This window comes from Manacus vitellinus, unplaced genomic scaffold, assembly GCF_001715985.3.
Source record: "Manacus vitellinus isolate BGI_N305 unplaced genomic scaffold, ASM171598v3 scaffold_46_pilon, whole genome shotgun sequence".
In the NCBI taxonomy this organism is placed as follows: Eukaryota; Metazoa; Chordata; class Aves; order Passeriformes; family Pipridae; genus Manacus; species Manacus vitellinus.
In genome coordinates, this window is record NW_021940578.1 from 3,507,785 (window position 1) to 3,529,166 (window position 21,382).

Genomic DNA, 21,382 nt, shown 5'->3' on the forward strand with positions numbered 1-21,382 from the left:
AAGGGATATCCACCTCCAGGGTGGGAAGGGAAAGGGCTGAACACCCCTGCTTTCCTTTCCACCCCTGTGGGATATTATTCGTGGAGTGTGTTTTCCCTGTTCCTATGGAATAACCAGGAAGCAAGAGCAGTTACTGCTCCCATGGAATGCAGGAGGAAACTCTCCCTGATCACTTGGGCAAGGAAGAAAGGGATAATCCCTGGGAGGTGCTCTCCTTTGCAGGGGTTTGCCAGCACACACAGGTTCCCAGACTTTCCCTGGGTGTCTCAGGGAAGCCTCCCAAGCCAAGGATCCACAAGTGGTGGTCCCTGAGAGCAAAGCCCAGACCCTGTAAGTGTCCCTTCCTTTCCCAGCCCTGGGCAGCAAAGCCAGCAGTCCCCACTCACTGCATGAATGAATGAACAGGTTCACTTTGTTACCTGACCCTGGGAGTTGAAAGCAATTTACACACAGGCCAGAAACAATTTACGAGCTCTGATCCTAACCAGTGTTTTTATTTTAACAGGCTTTATATCAGCAGGAAGATAAATTCCTTGCACCTCTTAACTGTAGGTCCTCAGAAGACCTGGGAGCTGCATGAACTTGGACCAAGAGGAAAAGCAATGGGGCAGAAATGCCCCCTGGCAGGAGAGGGCTGTGCAAAGGAGCAAGGGTCACAGCAATCCCCCTGGCTCTGCTCAGCCTGGGCAATGCCAGTGGCTTTGCTCACAGAGAGTTCATGGAAGCTCCACCAGCTCCCATGGGATTCAGTCTGGTCTGGACAGCAGAGTGCTCCCAGCACCACAGAGCCTGTGGAGAACAGGGAACCTCTGAGCTCCAGCCCCCCTGTTCCTGCCCACACATTGGTGAATTTAATCTGCAGCTGCTCCTGTCCCAAAACATCCCACCCCTCCTGTCAGAGGGCAGGGGCTCTCCCAGCCCCTCTCCTGCAGTGGCTCACCCACCCCAGCCAGGCTGTGGAGCTGTGCAGGAGGGCACAGCTCTCCTGCTCTGCCACCCCACAGTGCCAGAATGGGCACCACTGCTGGCACATGGCCACAGCTCCTCTCCTGCCAGGCCTCCAACCCTCAGCAGGCTAAGAAATAGGGTGAGGAGAGGATGGCTCACAAAACCCTGCTGTGCTGTTTCCCCCCTCACATGCAGGGCTGTTAGACAGCAAGAATAAGGCAAAGGGGGATCATTTCAAGCCTCTGGAAAGGTCAGGAGAAATCTATCTGGTTTTGGGTTCCACTGAGATTTCTTTAATATTCAGGAGGCATAATCCTAAACAGCCAGGGAGTGTCTGAAAGTTTCCCTGAAGATCCCTGGATCACTGTGTGAGCCCTGGGCACTGGGGTAGAGCCAAGAGCGCATGAATGGTGGTGCCCAGGACAGGCACTGGCCTGCAGGTGCTGCTCAGCTGTGTGGGCACACAGACCCACGTGCTCTTACTTGTGTCATGACAAGGAGGAAGCTTTACCAGGTCCCTGAATGTGCAAATAAATCCTCTCCCATTTGCTTCTTAAGGCAGTCCTGCCTTCTCTCTCACACTCTACACTCCCAAACACAGCCATAGTCCTACCCAAGATGTGTCCATAGCCTGCTAGCATGTCAGCCACAGCTCACAAGTCACCCCAAACTGCTCACCTTTGCAGTCAGGCACCCTCAGCACACCCTTGGCCTGTGTGTGACCCCCATCCATCGCTCGGCTGACAGGTACTGTCACCCTTCAGCCTCTGAGGGACAGCCAAGCTACAGCCTCAGCCCACATTAGTGCAGGTGGTGCTGCATGAACACAGGCAGGTGCAAACCTCACTCATCCCACCTGGGCAGGTTGGTGAGGACCTGCAGTTACCCCCCCTCCACTCCTGCCCTTTCTCTCGCTGGCCTGGGCTCTCCTTCAACAGAAGAGAGTTACTGCGAGACCTGAACAAGTGCACGTGTTCTCTCTTTAGAAAGAGAGGTAAAGAGCCATAATAATTTCCCATTGATTGAGCTACTGAGGAGAAAGAGGGAAAAGATTCTAATCCTGAGACAGAAGAGCCTGCACGTGACAAGAAAGGGAAATGAGAGCTAGCGAGATAATAATAAGGCAGAAAAGGGATCACACCCTCTTCTTTCTTAACCAAGAGCTAAATCCTCAACTCAAGGATGGGATTAGACCTCAGGCATCTCCCTCTGGCTCTCCCATCCACTCTCCCAGGGACTGCAGTATAACAGATGGGCAGCTACAATGTCTGATGACCAACCCGTGTCACGCCCTGGCTGCAGACTGGTACAAACTCTGACACTGGTGTAAACCCAGCACAGCAAATGCTGGGAAAGCCCCAAGACTATAAACACATGAGAACTGAGGGAAGGATCAAGATTTGGTCTGGGAGAGAGGCAAGGGCAGGACAGGAGGCACCTGGGCTGCACTGTCCCTGGCAGTGAAGCCTCCCTCTGCCCGTGGGGTGTGTGTGTGCCTGAATCCACAGCTCTGAACCCCCTTCATGGGGCTTTACCACATGAGTCGGCTCTGAAGCCAAACACAGCACACTTGGCACTGCCCTTGGGACTCGTCTGGCTTTGCTGCCTTCCTCAGATCCTGCCTGGGTCAGGATGAAAGCTCATCCAACCCAAAACACAGCAAACAGAATCGGCAGCAGAGATAAACCCTGAAATCAGCCAGAAGGGGATTGAAGTGCATTTTTTCTGCTTGAATTGTACTTGAGGGCTTGGCCTGTTTTCCCTCCACCACCTCCCATACTATCCAGGCACTCCCAGCACTGAATCGTGGCCCAGTTACTTTTTCAACTCCCGGATATGCAGTGGACTTAATCCTGCAGCCCTGCCTCACCTCTGAGCAAGCTTAGCCTGCACCAGGATGAAAGGAGCAGAGGATAAGAGCACTCCTAGGAGCCCTGGATCCATCTCTTTAGAGAAGAGGCACTGATTCAGCTGGTTAGGAGGTAAGCATTTGGATTTCTTGGGCTTCCCTCTGCCCTTTCCAAAGCAAACAGGTTTCCTCCAGACAGGACCCAGCTCAAGCCCCAACAGCCCCACAGGGACAGTCACTCACTTGCACCTCAACCAGGAAAAACACCCAAGCAGCTCCCACATGACAGTTCTTTTTCAGTGACATCTTAGATAGAAGAAAGTCGTTGGCAAGTTGGAGAGAGGCAGTGACAGATGAGGAAGCTAATTACAACCGACCTGACTAATTAATGCTGACTTTCAGATTAAAAAATCCTCACTAGTGTTCCATTTCAATTACTCAGTTTTTCCTTCTTAGGGGAGAAAGGGGGCCTCATGCATCAGCGAGCCAGAAAGAAAAAAGGGAAGAAAGCACCAGGCTAGAAGGGGAAGGAAAGACAATTTCTATAATATGAGAGATTCTCATCGACAAAATAATTAAACTTCACACTGGTTTCTCCCATGGGCAGAGCTTTCAGAGCAGAGTGGTTTTGTGGTCCTATTTGTATTCCTGAAAACTCCTGGAGTTTCTACAAAAGGCAGCTTTAGGTCCCTTTGTTAGCTACAGAAAGTTCTGCTGAGAGGGAGAGAAGTGGCCTTTGTGCTTCCAAATCACCCTGAGAGCATCCAGGTCCTGCCAAAAGCCACTTCTGTGTGTCCACTCAGAGTTGCTGGTGCCTCCCAGGCCCTGTGGTGCTGGGGGACACTGGACAGAGCTCTGGCTGTGTGGAACAACTGGAGGGCATCATTAATGTACCCACACTAAAGCAGGATTCCACAGGGACAGCAAGGCTCAGCATCAGAGTCTTGCTCTGCACTTAAATCACTAAGACTAATCTAGAAGTATAATTTTAAAACACAACCAGAAAGGGCCTTCTCAGGTCCCTGTTCTCCCTTTATCAATACAGCTGTAACTGCACGGAGTGCTGCAACCATGCATGGAGTGCTGCCCTTTCCCAGGGCAGACTGCCTTTCATGACTGGGAAAATGAAACAGAAAGGAGAATTAGATATGATTTTCCTCTAATTGGATGTCTGACTTCCAGAGGTGTTGCACTCCTGGAAAAGCAAAGCAGGCCCTGGACACTTGAGCCAGAATCTCCTAAAATACTTCTCAAAACATTGGTTTAATTCAGCCATGAACCAGAACCTGTGCCTGAGGATACAACCCAGAACCTGTTTCAGTGGGATACAAGCCCAGAGATGCACATGCTGCTCAAAGGCACTGGTTTGATCTGCTGGCTGGGCTGGCTCCACCTTTATTAGTTAAGCAGGTTCACTTTTCCAGCTGCAAGCACAACACAGCAACAAGGGTTTAATCTATTTTCTTTCTGTATGCTTTGCATTTCCCTCTCCACTTGCTTTAAATCCTTTGGTAAGATGCACAAAAACACTGCCAGACCTCAGGCACTTTGCAGATCAGAATGACATCAGAATGCTCCAGTGGCACAGTGCTCTTGGAATTACAGTGTAATGATATAAATATGTGTTTGCTGGGGGAGAAGTTCAACAAAACAATTTAAAAGGTATATATTTAAAGCTCTACAGTCTGTAATTCCACTTGCCCACAGGAAGCAAGACAATATAGGGTTGTACAGAGGATGGAGGATTATCTGATTTCCCAAGCTTTATGAAATCAAGGACCTGCACACACAGTTCTAACTGAGGTGTCCTCTTCCACTGCTGACTGTCTCACCCCTCTTCCCCCCTACAGGCACTTTTACACCCTGGTTAAGATAAAAGCAGCTGGAAACAGAAGGAACCAGTCAGACTTAATGACCTTAAAGGTCTTTTCCAACCTAAATCATTCTACTGTCTCTTGACCAGCTTTCAGATGGGGCAAAGCGCTTGGAGCACTCTCAGCCTGTGACATCCAGGATCTCCTGCCTGCACCTGCCTGCTGTTCCAGACTCTGACAAACACTGATTAGATCTACTCATAATTGCGTGCCAAAAACAGTGTGGAAAGATTAGCTGCAAAGTCAAGCACTCACCAGTCAGGAAATGCCAGATTCAGGGCCGGCACAGCATCCTTGATTTGTCCCCCTTCTGTAAATGCTTTGCAGTGCAGTTTTGCTTCCAAGCCCGATGTCCAAGGCAAGGACTCTGGCCTCCATCAGTGCATGCAGGGGATGATGCTCCCCAAAGCCAGCAGCAATTGGCTCCCCTGTTCTCTGCTCATCATTCAGCGTGTGGTCTCATGCCTCATTTCCTGCACGCCGCTCGTGCCTGGCTCACAGGCAGAATTATTAATTTCCTCGTGAGCTTTTCAATGCTGCCTGTCACGACAGAGTCTGAGGGCTGAACAAACAGGGCTGAACTGAATCTTCTCCCAGCATCTCCGAGAAGGAGGGGGTGGTGTACTCTGTGTCTGACAGATGCAGGAGCTCAGGGGATGAGAAGAAAGAAGTAGGAACTTATTTTGGGCGCCTAGTTTGACACACGAGGTGCCAAATCTCTTGGGGGACAAAGATGGGGGCTGTGTGCACCAAACTACAAACTCTGCTGTGTTCTGTGAGCATAATTCAAGCTGTAACATCAAGCATAACCATCACTGTGCAACATAACCTTTATGCTGGTGAGGGACATCCAACCTCCACAATGACAACCAATTTCACACCATCTATGCTACCAAAAGGACACAATAAATTGCCCCAAAATACTTGCTTTAAAAGTACTGAAACTGGCACTTTTCAAAGGGGAAGGTCACTGGGGTTTGCTGGCATCAAACCATGCATGTTCAGCGCCCTGTCATCCCAGGATTGCTGCAGAGGTAAACCTGCACGAGCACTTCGCTAACACGCCCATCACTGCCAAAGAAAATTAATTTCCTGATAAAATAATTTGCTTCTGGTTATTGTAGCTAATGACTGTAGGTGTCAGAAGACAGTTTCTTGGTTATAATCTCACGAAACATGCCTTGCAGCCCTCTGCCATGTTCACCACTCAAGCTACTTGCTTGTGCTGGTGATAAGCTCTGCTGTCACTCAGGCATGTGGCACTTACAGGTTTCTGCACACAAGCATGCTGAGGCTCTGATATGCTTCTGACATGACTTACCTAACCACTACAAAAATGACTTAGATTTTGTCTGAGCCCCAGCCAGCTGCTGTTGCTAAATAAAGTGTTGGCTGGGTGCCTTTGGGTGCCTTGACACCGACTTCAAAAGCCCCCTGGATCCCACCTGCCAGGGGCCCAAAGGAACAAGCTTGTTAAAGGTGTGTGGATTCCCACCTGTGCTCAGAGCAAAGCCTTTGCAGATCATTAAATGCAGATGGCTGCCACAAACCGGGGCCTTGTGTTATTATTCCAAGGAGCATCACTGCAGGAAGGAATCTCAGACCACTGAGAGGAATCAGCAGTTCCCAAGGAATGGAATAAACTGCCATCCCCAAGGCTTGTGTGCTGCTCTTTTATAGATAAACTCCAGCTTCCCACATCACTGTCACCCTGGAAAGGAAAGCCAAGTCCTGCTGTCAGTGCCTGCCAGTCCTTTATTATTGCACCCTGTGCTCAGGCTCCCCAGTTTACGTCACTGTGGGCACTGGTACTGTGCTCAGCTGCAGGATTCCCATGCAGATTCCAGCTCTGCTCCCCACACCTGCTCCTTGGAGCAGGAGGAAGGACACAGACAAGGGCTGGCTGTGCTGTCTCCTCCATCTGCAGCTCAAAAATAGCATGTTTGTGTGCACACTGCTCCTGGGACTGATCTAAACACACTCTCCTTAAGGCCCCTCTCCAGAGTCTCCCCATAAGCTGCCAGTTCATCACTGAGAAGGAGGAGGACAATTTCTTCCCCACGGTGCACGAGCTGCTTTCTCAGCAGCCCAAGCAGCAGTTGTGGTTCTTTGCTGGTTGTGGTTCTGTGGGCAGCAATATGAAAGGTAACCCAGCAATGCCAGCCTGTGCTGCCAGGCCTTCTTGCCAAACACAGGCAGCTGTTTTGTCTCCACTTCTTCCCACTCCAGCATAAAGAAGTACAATTAAGGTTAAAAAAAAAAATGTTACAAGTGCTCCAGGTGAAGTGCCTGTATTCAGCCAGCTCTGCCCATGGTGCTCTGACCTTCAGGAAGAGGAGGCAGAGGCACAAAGTCCCATCTACACACGTGTCAGTCACACAGGTCACAGTGTCTCGCTCCAGGTGCTACCCAGCATCACTCTGATGGATCTAAAGGTCTTGCTTTTTCACTGCTATAATTTACTGACATCAGAAAATGCCAGATTCACAACAGGAAGGCTGTAAGGCTGCAATCTCTGATGGGGACACAGCTCCCACAGCATTTCAGTCACACTCAGTTCTTCAGCAGGGCTTTCCACTCACCAGCATGAGAGAGGAGTGGGTGATGCTGTAGCCCTCTCCTAAATGAGGGAGCAGCAGAAATACCCATTCCAGCTCCACGCACTGAGCTGAGCTTGTCTGTGGCACAGACATGGCCTCTTTTTCCTGAGAATGCATGGAAATCTTACTGCTGGATCAGGAGGGACTCACAAAGCAGCTTGTAGCTGGCTGGCTCTCAGCAGCCTAAGAAGTGGGATCTGAGCAGGTATGTCTTTCTTACCTCCCACACTCCTCTCTCTCTGACACAGATGCAGCTAGCTGCCCTCCTCCCATGGAAACCTGCTGCTTCTGGAATCGGATTAATTAGCACTGCTATTTCATCTTCTCAGGATCAGTGAGAAATCTGGAAGCAGAGGTGTAAAAACCCAGAAGCTGAAGAGCCTCTAGTGCCATGGCTCACTGCTCCAGAGCAGGACCTGGGCAAGCACAAGGTTTTTCAGAACAGAAGGAAAACTTCCTGAGGGGAAGGGGAGGATGTGGAGAGGAGACAAGCTGCCTCAATGTCTGTCGGCAGATCCCCTGCCAGTACAAGGACTTAAAGCTCACTGCCAGCTGCACCAGCCATGCAGAAACTCGCATTAAATGTGCCCACAGCTCAATGAGCACAGCCCGCAGACCATTAGCAGAGGAGGGGGCAGGGTCTCAGAATAAGCAAACAGCCTTTAATGACACATTTGTCTCAGGGAGAGTCCAGGGTGCTTCCCAGCACAGACAAGAGACACCTCGAGCTGGTTCCTGTTAGTCCCTGTGCAAGGGGGGGAAATGTTGCTGGCAGCAGCTCCCAGAAGCTGCCAGTGCAGCCCTGTCTCCAGGATGCAGGTTTAGGCCACCAGGCTGAGCTGAGACAGCAGCCATGTCCCTTCTCTCCCTTCTTCTCCGCCCTCCCAGCACAGACCCAGAGGTCTGTGATCTGAAGCAGTTCAGAAAGAGGCAGAGATCACCCCTGTCCCTGTTGCTCCTTTGCCACCAAAGGTGCAGGGATTCACAGCCATGGGAGCTGCAGGAGCTCAGCTCATGAGTGGCAGTCATCCAACCCAAAGGGACAAGGGACTGCCACCTGGCAAAGGATCAAAGCGTTTCAGGCAATTGTTCCCAGTTCCTTACTGCATCCCACACTTCCAGCCAGGCTTCACAGGCTGAGATGCTACTTGTGTTAACTGTTAGGACCAAGTCCTGCAGTTAAAACACACACAAAAAAAGAAGAAAACGTTTGTGGCTCTACTATTAGTTTTTCCAGCTTTCCCGGGGCAAATCACATCATCTGCTCTGAATTGCTCTCATATTCTGGAGTCTGAAACCCTATCTTCCATCCTTTCACAACATGCCTTGTTCCAAAGCCTCCTGGGATTCCCCTCCACAAGCAAATGCAGGCTATTTTTGCACAGACATTTGTAAATTGATTTTCAAAGCGACTCACTCCACTGCCCTATGCTGACGTGGAACTGTGTCTGGCCCTCTGGAAACCAGACTGTTGGCTGAGTAAGGAAGCAGACTCCCTGCAGGCACTTCCCAAATCAGCCAGAGGAATGGAAATGCAAACAGTACCAGAATCAGCAGCATAACAGAATAGAAGGGCATGTAGGCAGGTGGTGCACACGCAGGAATGAATTTAGCTGCGTGTGTGCCAAGATTTGGATCCAGAAGGACTGACCTCCCCCACAACACACCAGAAATACAAGAAACTGCAAGAGGTCTGTAAAGGAAATGTCATCCAAATCTAATCTGTCTCTGCTACTCACAGTAGAGCTCTCTGTTATTGGCATCTAAATAAGGTCAGCTGCTTTCCTGTGCCACTTACACACAAACCCATGCTATGAACTCTGCAGTTACTGCAAGGAAACCTGCACCAAGGAACTGGTTCCACACAGCGGATTCACAGGAATGAAGGTTCTTTTCTTTGGCTTAAGCGGTGCCACAGGGGATGAAACATTTACCTGCAGATACATCTTGTTTCTTAGTTGTCATAGGCTGATGTTTTATAGCTGCCTATGATGCTGCAGCGTTTCTGCCACGCTCTGTGCACAAGACACCAGTGACAGCAGTGAATGGACCCCAGCCCAGCCCAGCCCAGCCCAGCCCACTGCTCAGCTGCCACTTGCTGCCTGTCAGAGCCCTGTGTGAAGTGACAGGGCTGAGATGCAGGGGTTAGGATTGGGAGGAAGAGAAGGGATGGCCTTGCAAGTACAATTCAGTTTGGCTGTGGAAGGAAATGGCTTGCAGCACACACATCGGGCTGTGAGACACTCCGTTTGGAAGCACATCCACGGATTTGACACTCGGGTGAGTCCAAGGCACTGGCAGGTGCTCTGTGGGTCCTGAAGAAGCACAGCTTGCAATGCCCAGAGTTTGGAAATGGCAGCTGTTGGCAGGAAGTTCCAGAAGGAGCAGCTTTCTCCATGGCCCGAGCTTTGCAGTACAATAGATTTAACTTTCAAAACAAGCAGTTGTCTATATTGTCCAGACTCCCAACCCTCAGTTTAGACAGAGCCTGCTGTTTTATTGAGGCACTTTCATGCCCTTGTGGGACTGCCCACCTTCCCATTTCAACTCAGCCATAAAAATTGGCCTGGAGATTAAACCTGCTGCCTGAGTTGTTCACTGGAGAGCAAGTGGGAGGGTGTGCGAGGGGAGAGGTGGAAGGAAAGAGGCAGCAGTGGAAATATGAAGACAGAGGATTTGGCCAGGTTTGATTTACAAGCAGGAGCCAGGGTTGCTTTGGGAACATCTCAGACATATTTAAAATGCCCTGTTGGGCTCTAGTTCAAACCTGAGTTTGCAGCCCCATCTTCTGCAGGATTTCATTTGCCTTGTTAAAAGGAGGAACAAAGAGAAGTGGTTGGATTCAGGGAATCAAGTGTGCTGCATGTTCAGCAGTACCCCAAGCAGTAGAAAGGATTAGGTGCTGTTTTGTGGGGGTTTTTTTTCCAAATTGTCTCCACAGACCTTAATAAGCACTCAAAAGGAGTTTATTCTCAGCTCCTGGGTGTAACATAGAGCCAAGAAACCAGTCAACATATAGCACATCCCTTTAGGAGCAAAGAGCACTTTGTGCATCATATATGAGAAACTGCATAAACCCTTTGCAAACACCTATCAGATCCAATTTCCTGTTCCTCTAGGGAAATAGATAGGATTATATGCAAGTTCACAAATGAATTAAGCAGGATTCCACAGTCTAGCTCCAGCTCTGCTGAAATTCAGCCATTACTTTTGCTGACTTTAACAGAAGCTAAATACAGACCAAGCAAGCTACAGCTAATGTTGTTCAGCTTTACCTGCCATTTGGGGAGCAGCAGTGGTACCCTACAACTGCAGTTAACAGTGACACAGAGACTCTGTGTCCTGCTACCCAACCTCAGACAGCCAAGTGAGCTCAGAGATCTCTCAGAACCCTCCTCTGTGTTCGAGTCAAAGAAATTTCTGCTATGCAAAAATGAGATGGGAAGAAAGTCTGTGGCAGCATCAGACAGGATGCCCTGAAGCCCAAACAAGCTCATCCGTGTAGTTATCTCAGCAGGTGGATCCCGGGTTAACATTCCCAGCAACAAATCCAAAGTGACTTCCCTGCCGTGACTGAGTGAGATTACAGCTGCAGAACCAGGCCCCAGGAGCAACAGCACCTACAGCCTGGAGTCCAGGCAAAAAAATGATGCTCACCCCTGACTCTCCCCCCATAAAGCAGCAGAGAGTCAAGGCCAGCAGCAGTTTAAGAACCAGACGACTGCCAGTATGTCTTTCCCCCCCTGCAAACACATTGGCCTCTCCCCCTTCTCCACTATTTATGTTACATGAACTGCCTTCTATTCAGGAGGAGCTGTTCTCTATTAACAGAGCTTGGCAAAGATCAGGAATCAACTGTGCCAACTTTCAAGCCTGCTGCCTTAAGGCAGATGGCAGGGAAAGTATCCCAGCCTTGTTCCCCAAACCTCTTCTCCCAGCAAGCAGAGATAACTCAAAAACAGGAAAAAAGGGTCAGACATCTGCGAAGCCCTAATTTCAGTGCAGGAGACAGCCTGTGTGTGGGGTGCCCTGCTCTGCCATGGCTGTGCTTGTCACCCCACGGGCAAGCAAAGCCTGTGGCACCATCAGGATCCTCAGGCTCAGAGCAAGGGCACAGATTTCACTGGAATTTTTATACTTCCGGAGTTACAACAAGAAAGAGGAGATGCTCTGCCTCCCTCCAAGATGCTGCTATCATGAAAGGAAATCAGCACTGCTAATGACTGGTGCTGAACTGTACCTTTATGGGAAAGTAAATCCCTCTGGAGCAGCTGGAAGGACAGGATTCCCAGTTACTGCAGACCTGCAACGAAAAGCAAGAGCTGTGGTTGCAGAGCATCCTCTGCTTCCCACCAGCAGGACACAGCTGCTCTGCCATCCCCACCACTGCAGGTCCCCCAGGAGCAGTTCCAGTGCCTGGGGAACATTCACCCCATGAAGGTGGATCACACTCAGGCACTGGCAGGAACAGGCACAGTTGGACTCCTGAGCTGTGAAGAGCTGAGTGTCCAGTTCTGGTGGAATCCGTATCACAGGCAGTTGCCTTGTTCTTGCAGAATAAGGCACCATCCCCAGCTCTGAGCAACCAAAATCAAGCCTTTGAAGCTTGCTTTGCCAGCCTTTTTGTGTCTGTATTTCCTCCCGTTAGTGGTGTGGCACTCCAGTTATTAATATTTTCTGGTTTTCAGTACCATGAAAGCATGACTCAATAGCAGTGCTGAGACCTCAGAAAGCTTCCCCCAGGTGCTGCAGAGGATGGTTAACGACAGTATGACAGGCAAGAGGGTCATAAATAACATTCTGCTGGGTGCTAATTCAGACAGTTGTTGTAGCTCACTGCCATCAATGGGACAATTTACAAACTCACACATAGTTAAGTGTTGCTGAAACATATCCTGGACTGGGGTCAATGGAAAGTGTCTTGCTGACTTCACCTAGAGCTGGATTAAGCACTTAACTCTTACATTGTCTCCTCCATATTCCTGAATTATTCATTGAGGGCCAGACACTGCAATCCATACACTGCACTTAATCTGTCCTTTAAATTGACTTGCATTAGTCTGAGTCACAGGCACCACAGCACCTTCCTCCTTAACAGTCTCACTGAATGCAGCAGAGCTATTCATGAAATAAGGTGCTGCTCTGCAAGGAGGCAGATCCAGCTCTCAGCAAAGGCATCAGTAAGGAGAGAACTGAGAGAAAATTCACCCTGGTAAAGCTGCATCGAGATGTCTGAACTCAAGTAAATCTGTGTGAAATCAATCATTTAAAGAGATAACCTGTTCTGTGGTATTGCAGGGGAGAGACTAAGGGAGTTCTAGAAACTAATATTTCATTGTTCAACTTCATCAATGTCTGGAAACACATTCCACTGCCCCTGGCCCCACATTCACAGAGCCTTGTGAGGGCTGCTTTGTCCCTCCAGAGAGAAACAGCGAGGTGTGTGGAAAGGAAGAAGGCAAAGGATTTGTTCTGCTCCTCCTGACGGGCACAAAAGGAATAAAAAGTGAACAGGACTGCTGCCACCGAGGAGGTAACAAGTACCCACATTTACCAGCAACTCCCTCCTCTGCCAAGCTCACAGCTCCCACTAACCAAGCTCCCAGACCACACTACTGGCTCTGATCCTGAAATCCCCTCAGGCTGCTCAAACAGCAGATAAACTCTCATCACAGCAGAGCCGATTAGCTGTGCCTTTCACCACTGAGCCCAAACCTATAGTCTGATACCTCTGTACAAACAATGGATCAGGAAATAAATAAGCCAATCAGGTAAGCAAAGGGAGAAATCTTGTGCACTACATTGAGGAATATATAAGGGGGTTTGATTTTTTAAAAAGGAATTTATCTGTTCAGTTCTCATTTATGTCAGTTCTTGATAAGATTAGAGGATTAAACCAACTGAATGCTAAATGCTCTGTGCTGGAGAGAGTCCTGCTGAGATTTACTGCATGTTGGCATGTACAGAGACCACACAGCATCACCCAGAGACCCTGGGACTCGCAGAAGGACCCGTTCAAACTTCTGAAATAAAAATCAGAGCTTATCCAGACTTTCCATATGCCGCCAGGGTACGAACTCCTATCCCTCTCCAGTTTCACTCAAGCTTGCTTATTAAGTACTTGTACCCAACAGGCAAGTCTTTGTATAAGCAGCACTTATCTCGGAGCACTGGCATCACAAGAGGATTTCAGATGTGCTGTGGCTTTTTGGATGCAAAATGTTAACACCGTGTGCATCCCTCCCCCAGTGCCAAACCGAAGCACACACATCCTGTCACCCTCCTGCTGTTACATGCACACACCCCACAGCTACCCCCATAAACTCCTGCACAACACAGCTTGTTAAAAACACAACTGACAGGTTCTTAAAGGAGTCAAAGTTCTCCTGTAACTTCACCGCTTCTTCTATTGGCCTGACAAACACATTTGTGATGTTTAGTTCGTTAATTCTGAAAAAGCACAAGATCTTGGGAGATGCAGCCAAGGACATGCCCCCCCCCAAGGGGGGTAAGGAAGGAGCAAAGGGCTTAAAAAAAAAAATTGAGAGAATTTTTAGCACCTAGCAAACACATTCTCCCCAAACACCTGAAAACTGACAGCAATTTCACCGCTGTGAACTCCCTCATTCCTGTGCCCCAAATTATAGTCGGATATTGTCACCTTGGCTCCCTACCAGTGCCCCACTCTGTGGTAAGGAGACCACGCACCACAAGGGTGTTTGTCAATATAGCTAAAAACACCAGACTATAGCCAGTGAGAGAAATCTAGTTAGAGTATCAGTGACTTCAGCTGGTGTTTGGGGTTGTGGTTTGGGTTTTTTCCTGCCCCTGAGGAGGAATTTGCCCTGAACGTTGCAGAAACTGAATCACTCTTCGCCACTGTGGGCGACTGGAACGGTGCTGATGCTACTTCCCAAATGCCAGTCTGGCTCTCACATATTACACTGTTACACATTGCTCTGGGCCATTTGTCCCCTTTTCCCCTTGTGCCTCGAGGTGAAACGGTCACAAGTGCTGATGGGTAGTTTCCCCTTGAATCATTTTCCTATCAGACAAGCATTCTCCTTCCATACAGGAGTATCTTCCCCATGGGAATACAGCAGGTATTCATAGGGGCAGCAGGAAGAAAGGAGGAATGGATCTTTTATCATATTAAGCATTTCCATTCCATCTTTATTGTCTTTTCTGTAGCTCAGGTCTGTTTTATTCCAGGCTTAGGGAATCACACTATAAGGCTCCAAGGGGTAAAGAGGCTGTCTTGATGAGTCTAACCTCTGAAGATGCATCCAGGATGATAAAAGAAGTGTAGCTATTGAAACATCTCCCTTCAATACAGTTATTGTGTTGCTAGGTTTCCATCTAGACACGCAGCCTAAAAGAGCAATCAAAGGAAGCTGATGCTGTGGATAATATCTTTATCAACACTTCACAAGGTTGTTGGGGAGGAAGAGGGGAAAAATATTGTCCCCGAGCAAAGTTGTTCCGATGAGAATAGACAACTAGTTTCAAAAGCTCGCCCAAATTTTCATGGGAAAATTGTTTTTTAAAAAAACTGAGCTCTTAGGGCAGTAGATTTTATGTGTATCAGCATGTGGCTTTGTGAGCAAGAAGTCTGTGTGTTTATTCCGTCATTTGAATTGTAAAAGTACTTCCCTTTCAACACACAAGTCCTCACCCCACTTAACTAAAGCCTGTCTTGCAGCAGCAGACGAGGGCAAGCATCAGCCTTGTTTTTAGAGGAACTTATTTGTTGCATATTACATTAAATCCCAACAGACTCTGCACTGCTGTCAAAATACTATCCTAATAATTGCATGAGGGAAGGTTGCTAACCAGCACACTGCTATGCCTGTGCACAAAACAAAGGCTCAAGTGACACAGGATGCAGCAGCGAGGCAGATCCCCGAGGGACCGGCCACCTCCAGCTCACTCCGCCTGTCCCAAAGTTTTTCAGTTCTATTCAGCTTCTGCCCCCTCAAGTGCTTTTAAACACCCGGGCAGTAGCAAACAGCCCCACACTCTTTTGGTTTGGTCATCTCATCACCAAATCGGAGAGAACAGAAAAGAGTTCATTTTCTCCAGGAGTCCGGGTGTTTTGCTGTCACGTCCTTGGAGACCACCTGGAACAGCGAGGGCCCAGGGCCAGGCTGCACTCGGGACTGTTGCTAAGCAATGTAATGTCCTTATTAAGTGGCATGAGGTTTTTAGGCAGGAAAAGTCCGTTTCTACAAAAGCCAGTATAAAACAGAAAGGTTACCTTACGTGTGCCAGGTATGCTCTTTACAGCTTTTGGACCAGCACCGGACACCAGCTGCTGTCATAGACGAGGATCCCTCCTGGCTGGACCTGCTGCCATCCCTGAGCGTGGCGAGCGCTCCGCTGGCTCTGCTCCTCCTCAGGGAGGCCGGCCAAGCCTCCGTGGAGCCGGGGACACAAAGCTGCTCAGTTCTGGCGCCCAACTTTTCCCCCAGGAGAACAGCCCTGCTGCAGGCGCAGCTCAATCAGCTCATTATAGAGGCAGCCTCCCGAGAAACGCTCTCCCTGTGCATATTCATGAACTCTCCAGAGCTTCCAGGGAGAGTTGGCTAAACACACAACTGAGGGATTTAGCTGTTGGATTCCCAGAAAAAAAAAAAAAAAAAGGGGGGGGGAGAAGGAAAGGAGGGCGAGGAAGGAGCAAAGGGTTAAAAAAAAAAAAAGTGACTAGCGGAGCGACTGCAGCGGTGCTGCCCTAAGCACCGCGGGACCCAGGAGCCCGACCGACCCCTGCGTCACCTCCCGAGCGCTGAGGGCCGGTGGCGGGCACCGAGGAGACGGTGTCACGGGAGACGGCTGTGCCCACAGACCCCCAAAACACAACCCCCTTCTATCACACCACTCCGGGCACCGCGAAGCCGCATCACTACACCTCGCGCCGGCCGGCGGAGCAGCCGAAGGCTCGCAAGCAGATGGACCGGGCCGCACAGCGGTCCCGACGGCTATTCTATTTCACAGGGCATAGACGATAGCCAGGAGCCGGACACAAGTCGGACAGGATACCCCCGGGGCACGCCAGACCACGATCCAGGAGCGCGATAACCAACCGGGAGCCAGGCGTACCACACGGAGAGAGATGCGGGCCGCACCAGCCGTGAATCCCGCGGCACCGGGGCAGAGCGGTACCAGAGCTCTGCAGCGTCACCAGGGCCGCAGCGGCGACGGCTCGCGAGTCCCGGTCCCCGCAGCCCTCCCCGGCACCCGCGCCCGCCTTTTAACGTCCGCTCGCCGAGCGGCTCGCGCGCCGCTGCTGGCAACGGCCCGTCCCGCCCGCGCCACCCGGGCGCGGCCGAGACAGCCCCTCACGCGCGTGCCGCGGGATGCGGAGCGGCAGGATGAGGGAGCGGGAGGGATGAGGAGGCGGAGGGATAGAGGAGCGGAGGATGAGCGCACCGGAGGGGTGTGGCGGAGCAGAGAGGGGGGTCGTAGAGCTCGGGGCTGCGCCAGCCCGCCCGGCTGCGGGCGCAGCTGCGGCCGCGCAGGATAAAACCGACGCGCCATCATAGAAAACGCCGTGCCCCGTAGGCGGCCCCCGCCACCCGGCCCCAGGTGCGGCGGCGCCGGACGGGCAAGCCCCCGAGTGGGGAGAAAGGGCAGCCCCCGTGCGGAAAGGCAGCCCCCGTGGGGAAGGTCAGCCCGCCGTGGAAGGGCCAGCTCCGCGGCGGGCTTCGGTCCCGCCGCCGCCGGGCACGGCGCTTGGAACGGCCCCCGGTGCCCGCCACGGCCCCCGCGCCCGCCACACGGGCCCATCCCGGGACTGCCCTGCCCGCCCGCGCAGGGAGCGCTGGGTTTGCGGGCTGCCGTTTGGAGAGGGATGGGGGTGCCCCGTGTGACAAGCGTGGGAGTGTCCCGGCTCTGCCACCACGCCGGGACCGGGCGCGTCTTGGGACAGAAACCGCCAGAAACTTTCGCAGCACCTGGCTGGTACTGCGGGTGCAGCCCCTGTTAGAGCCGGGGCTCTGAGAAGGACTCATCAGGTATTCGCTGGTACCCTCACCACTAGATAAGTGCTCTATACAGGAGACATCTCTATGCGTTCAGTTGCAGAGGTATGCGGCAACAACCCCTGAATTAAGTAGGAGTCGTTAAATGAGAGGTAGCAAGACGTGTTAATTAGGGTGGTACAGACAATCTTTTATACATTCATGCTTGCCCCTCGTGCAGCAAGGCATTCTGCACAGCTGGTCATCGAGCTTGCCTTGCCCTTGCCTGGGCTTTCAGGAGGGACGTCTCTGATAAAGACATCCCTGAGTACAGGGGCTTTACTTAGTGTAGACAGACGGTCTCTTAATTAGTGTGCTGGATACAACGGTCTTGCATTCATTTATTGTGTGCTCTCCTGTGACTCACTCTGGCTTTGGAGGCAGGAAGAGAAAACATTCCCCCCATCCTTGGCCTATTTACCAGGGTGACCACTTACTATGATGTGGACTTCTGCAAGAGCAGGATTGTTGCTAAACAACTACCTGGTGGGAATGGCTTTTAATCAGGCTGCATTATGGAGTTAATGTAGCCTAAGCTACATTCTTTGTCCTATATTCTCATTTATTTGACTGTTGATGGTTATTGCTTATGAAAAATATCCCTCATCCCAGTTTTCAGATGGATTTGTCAAGTCAATAAGAAAGAGAAAGCACAATAAAACAGGCCCATCACCTGAGAGTGTCTGTAGGCAGGCAACTGTGTCAAAGGCACAGCAGCTCTCTCTGATGCATCACTCAAAGAGAACAGGAAGCCAGGCAGACAAAGCCAGACCATCATCTTCCTTGTGGGGCTCCAAGGAATGCAAATTTAATGAGGCTCCTGAAGTAAAGCTGCATTCCACCGGCTTTCACCACGCCTGCCAGTGATGGAGGTCTCTGCAGAGAAGGTAATGGTGAGGGGTTAGCAATTCTGTTGAAAACTGCAGCATACAGTAAAGGGAAAAATTGCTTTTTCTAACTTTGCTGGTGTTGGGAGCGAAGCCCACGCTGATGTGAGGGACAGTGCTCAATCAATCACTCAGCAGAGCCCAGCAAACTGCAGGAGTTATCACCAGCGCTGATACAAGCACTCAGACAGTGACAGGATTCTCCTCAGCAGCGATTCTGACAGCCCTCCAGGCGCAGACAGGCAGACAGACAGACAAACAGACACACACACACACACCCTGGGAGCCCCCCAGTCGCCTCCTTGCACAGAGGGGGGCAAACAGCACGCAGGGGCAAACAGACACACAGTGCTGCTGCCACAACTGCTCCCAGACGAGCTGCTCCCATCCCTTCTCTGCACACACAAGTACATCAACCTGACAGCTTCGGCTTTTAAAACTTGTACATGGTTTTCCTTCACCTCCCTTCACACACACCCCGCAGAGCTGCATTAGCCCGCAGCTGAACTAGAATTTTCTCTTGCTGTGTTGGCACCTACAATATATACATGAAGAACATGCCTTTCCCTGTCAACACAGAGATGCTCAGACTGCCACATTCAGCACTAAATATCCCTCCATGAACACACAGGGGTCTGCACAGCACTCAGAAAGCTCTGTAAAGGGATACTCACCTGGATGGGAAGGGGTAACTGCTCCATGGCAACTTCTATGATTTCAGTCTCCTTTCATTCTGCATTGGAAAGAAATAAAACATTTCAAATATTTGGGAATGGGAGAGGCAGGATGGTGCCCAGGGGAGATCTTCATACATGGCTTAACATTTTCTTCCATGCCCCTCTGTGCTCAGAGAGCATCAGCCCCTGACTGCTATGACTTCCCTCCCTGAGGCCTCACAAAAGTGTGCAACCACACAGCATGTGCTGCCAAAAGGAAGACATAGTTCATTACTAGTTTAAATCAGCAACACTGAGCATGTTTTACTCAGATACAAGTTAGAACTGTCTGTATGAGCAGCACATAAACACAAACTGTATCCAGGTGTACCTGTATTACTTGCACAGACCTGTACACAGAGGTTTCAGTGTGTTACTGCAGACTCCACTAGCAATGCAAATGCATCCACAAGGAATTAGCATTATTGGTGGCTTTTATCAGCAGTGCACGTGCCCAGGCAAACAGCACAGAGGCTGAGGGGTGCACACTGCTGTCCTCAGCCACACAGGTACAAACACACGTGTGACACCAACAGACATCAGCACTGTACTGCAGCCTCGGGGAGCAGCTGCACATCCACAAATGCCGGGCCACAGGCGCTGAGGCACAGTCACAGGCAGGCTGGAAAAGGATTGCTGCTCTCCCTAAAGCCATTCCTGGCTAAAGGATGCCTTTTGGAGCTGGGAAGCTGAATGAAAACTCCTTCCCCTTTATTCATGTCCTCACAGCCTCAGCAGGACTGCCTGCCACACCAAACCCAGGCTCCGTCGCCATTCCACTCGCTTGTATTTATGGCCCCTCTTTGAAATTCTGACTGCTCATCTATGCAGAATAAAACTACCCAAGCAATCCTTCCTGTCCAGGTGCTCATTACTAAAGTGTTAAATTATGCCAGGAAGGCTCTCTTAGGCCTTGTAAATTTTATCTGGGAGACTTTCAGCTTCCACAAGGTCTATTATTGCCTGATTGCCTGAAAGGCTTTTGAGTTTGTCCCAGTCAGCCACAGTGAGGGCTGGGCAAGAGCTGAGCACTGAGCTCCTGTCAAACACCATGGCTTGGGGTGGAGAAATGCCTCCACGTGAGTGTGTCTGGATGAGCACATGCAGAGTCTGTCAGCACAGCCCTGGAGCGCACACAGGGCTACCAGGATTTGTGTACATGGATATGAGCCTGTGCTTGGCATTAGAAGAGTCTGGATCGAAGGGTGACGCTGTCCATGAGTGACTGTGGGTGCAAGGAAAAGGGCCAAGGACCTGTGTCTGTGGGCCTGATCTCAGCCAGGGCTCAAAGGAAGGCTGAACACACCAGTAAGCTTAATAAAGTAGAGAGAAAATAATGGAGAAACCCAGGAAGAAAGGGCAATAGCCCCCAAAGCCAGAGAGGTTTTTTATCAACTGCCAGCAAAATGTCCCAGGAGAATCTGCAGGTACGTCCAACACCCCTCAGCTCCCAGGGGCAATCCCTATAGGATGCTGAGCTGCAGATAAAGCATATTTTCATATTAAAAGAATGGGGAGTGGGGACAAAATTATCTGTAGAGAAACTTCCCTCAGCCTTTTTGAAGTTGTGCTCTTTTTTCCTCAGTGTCTTCCTGTCAGAGAACTGAGACCTTTTCTCCTTATCTTTCCTAACCCAAACATCCTGTTTGACAGAACAGCATGGAGAGGGATATTTCCTATCTGTCCATAAAACTAACAGAGCCATATCACAAGCTATTTCTATGTGTTGTGTGTTTATAAACCTCAGCCCTGCCCTGACCAAGCAAAATAGCTTCTAGTTACCACTGATTCGGGCCTGAATTCAAATTGCCAGCCTATTATTCCTTACTCAAAAATTATGTTAAACATTTCCCAGATGCAGAAACAATCGCTTCCCCAAAGAGCAAGAGGTGAAGGCACGCAGCCAGCCAGCCCCCTCTTTTATTGGATAACATTTCTCATATATTTTGTGAGAGCCAGATGGCACCATCTGAACAGCAGTGAGCCCGGGAGCCTCCAGCCACATCAGGAAAAGGGAAGCGTGTCCCAGCCCTGCTGTGGGCAGCTGCCCCTGCTCGGGCACAGGGCACAGCACACCAAAGCTCTTCTGCGTAAATTCACACGTGGAAACCTAAATCACCACTGCTGACAGGCAAAACCCCACAGTTTCGTGGGCAGGAAGAGTTTCCCCAGTCCTGAGGCTCTCTGGAAAAAGAAGGTCCGTCTGCAGATTGCCAGAGAAAAAGAAACAGATGTAAAGAGAAGACAGAGAGTGTTCTGAAGTTCTAAACCCCTGCTGCGTGTGAGGCCTTTTCCCTGCAATTAAGGGAAGCTAATGGTTTTATGGAAGCTGTTTGTTCAAAAGGCCTCCACTGCACTGTTTAATGGAGTTTCACCAGCATTCCCCAAAGGCTTGCAGACTGCATTAGTATCCCACAGCTCACACCCTAACCAAACAATCCTTCTCACCCTGATGCCTCCACCCTGTGTGTATGGAGTGTAGGAGGATC

At 50.4% G+C, this 21,382-nt stretch overlaps 1 protein-coding gene across 2 annotated transcripts in view; it reads right to left on the reverse strand.

Annotated features, from left to right (window-relative positions):
* Positions 1-15,821, reverse strand: part of DISP3 (dispatched RND transporter family member 3) — a 34,396-nt gene extending 18,575 nt beyond the window's left edge. The window contains exons 1-2 of one of the 2 annotated variants that reach the window (XM_018079531.1): positions 15,529-15,821; positions 11,512-11,574 (exon numbers count right to left, since the gene is read on the reverse strand). The gene's annotated coding sequence lies outside the window, so the exon portion shown is untranslated. The remainder of the gene's footprint in view (positions 1-11,511; positions 11,575-15,528) is intronic. The other variant, XM_018079530.1, reaches the window with a different exon arrangement.
* Between the last annotated feature and the right edge of the window lie 5,561 nt (positions 15,822-21,382).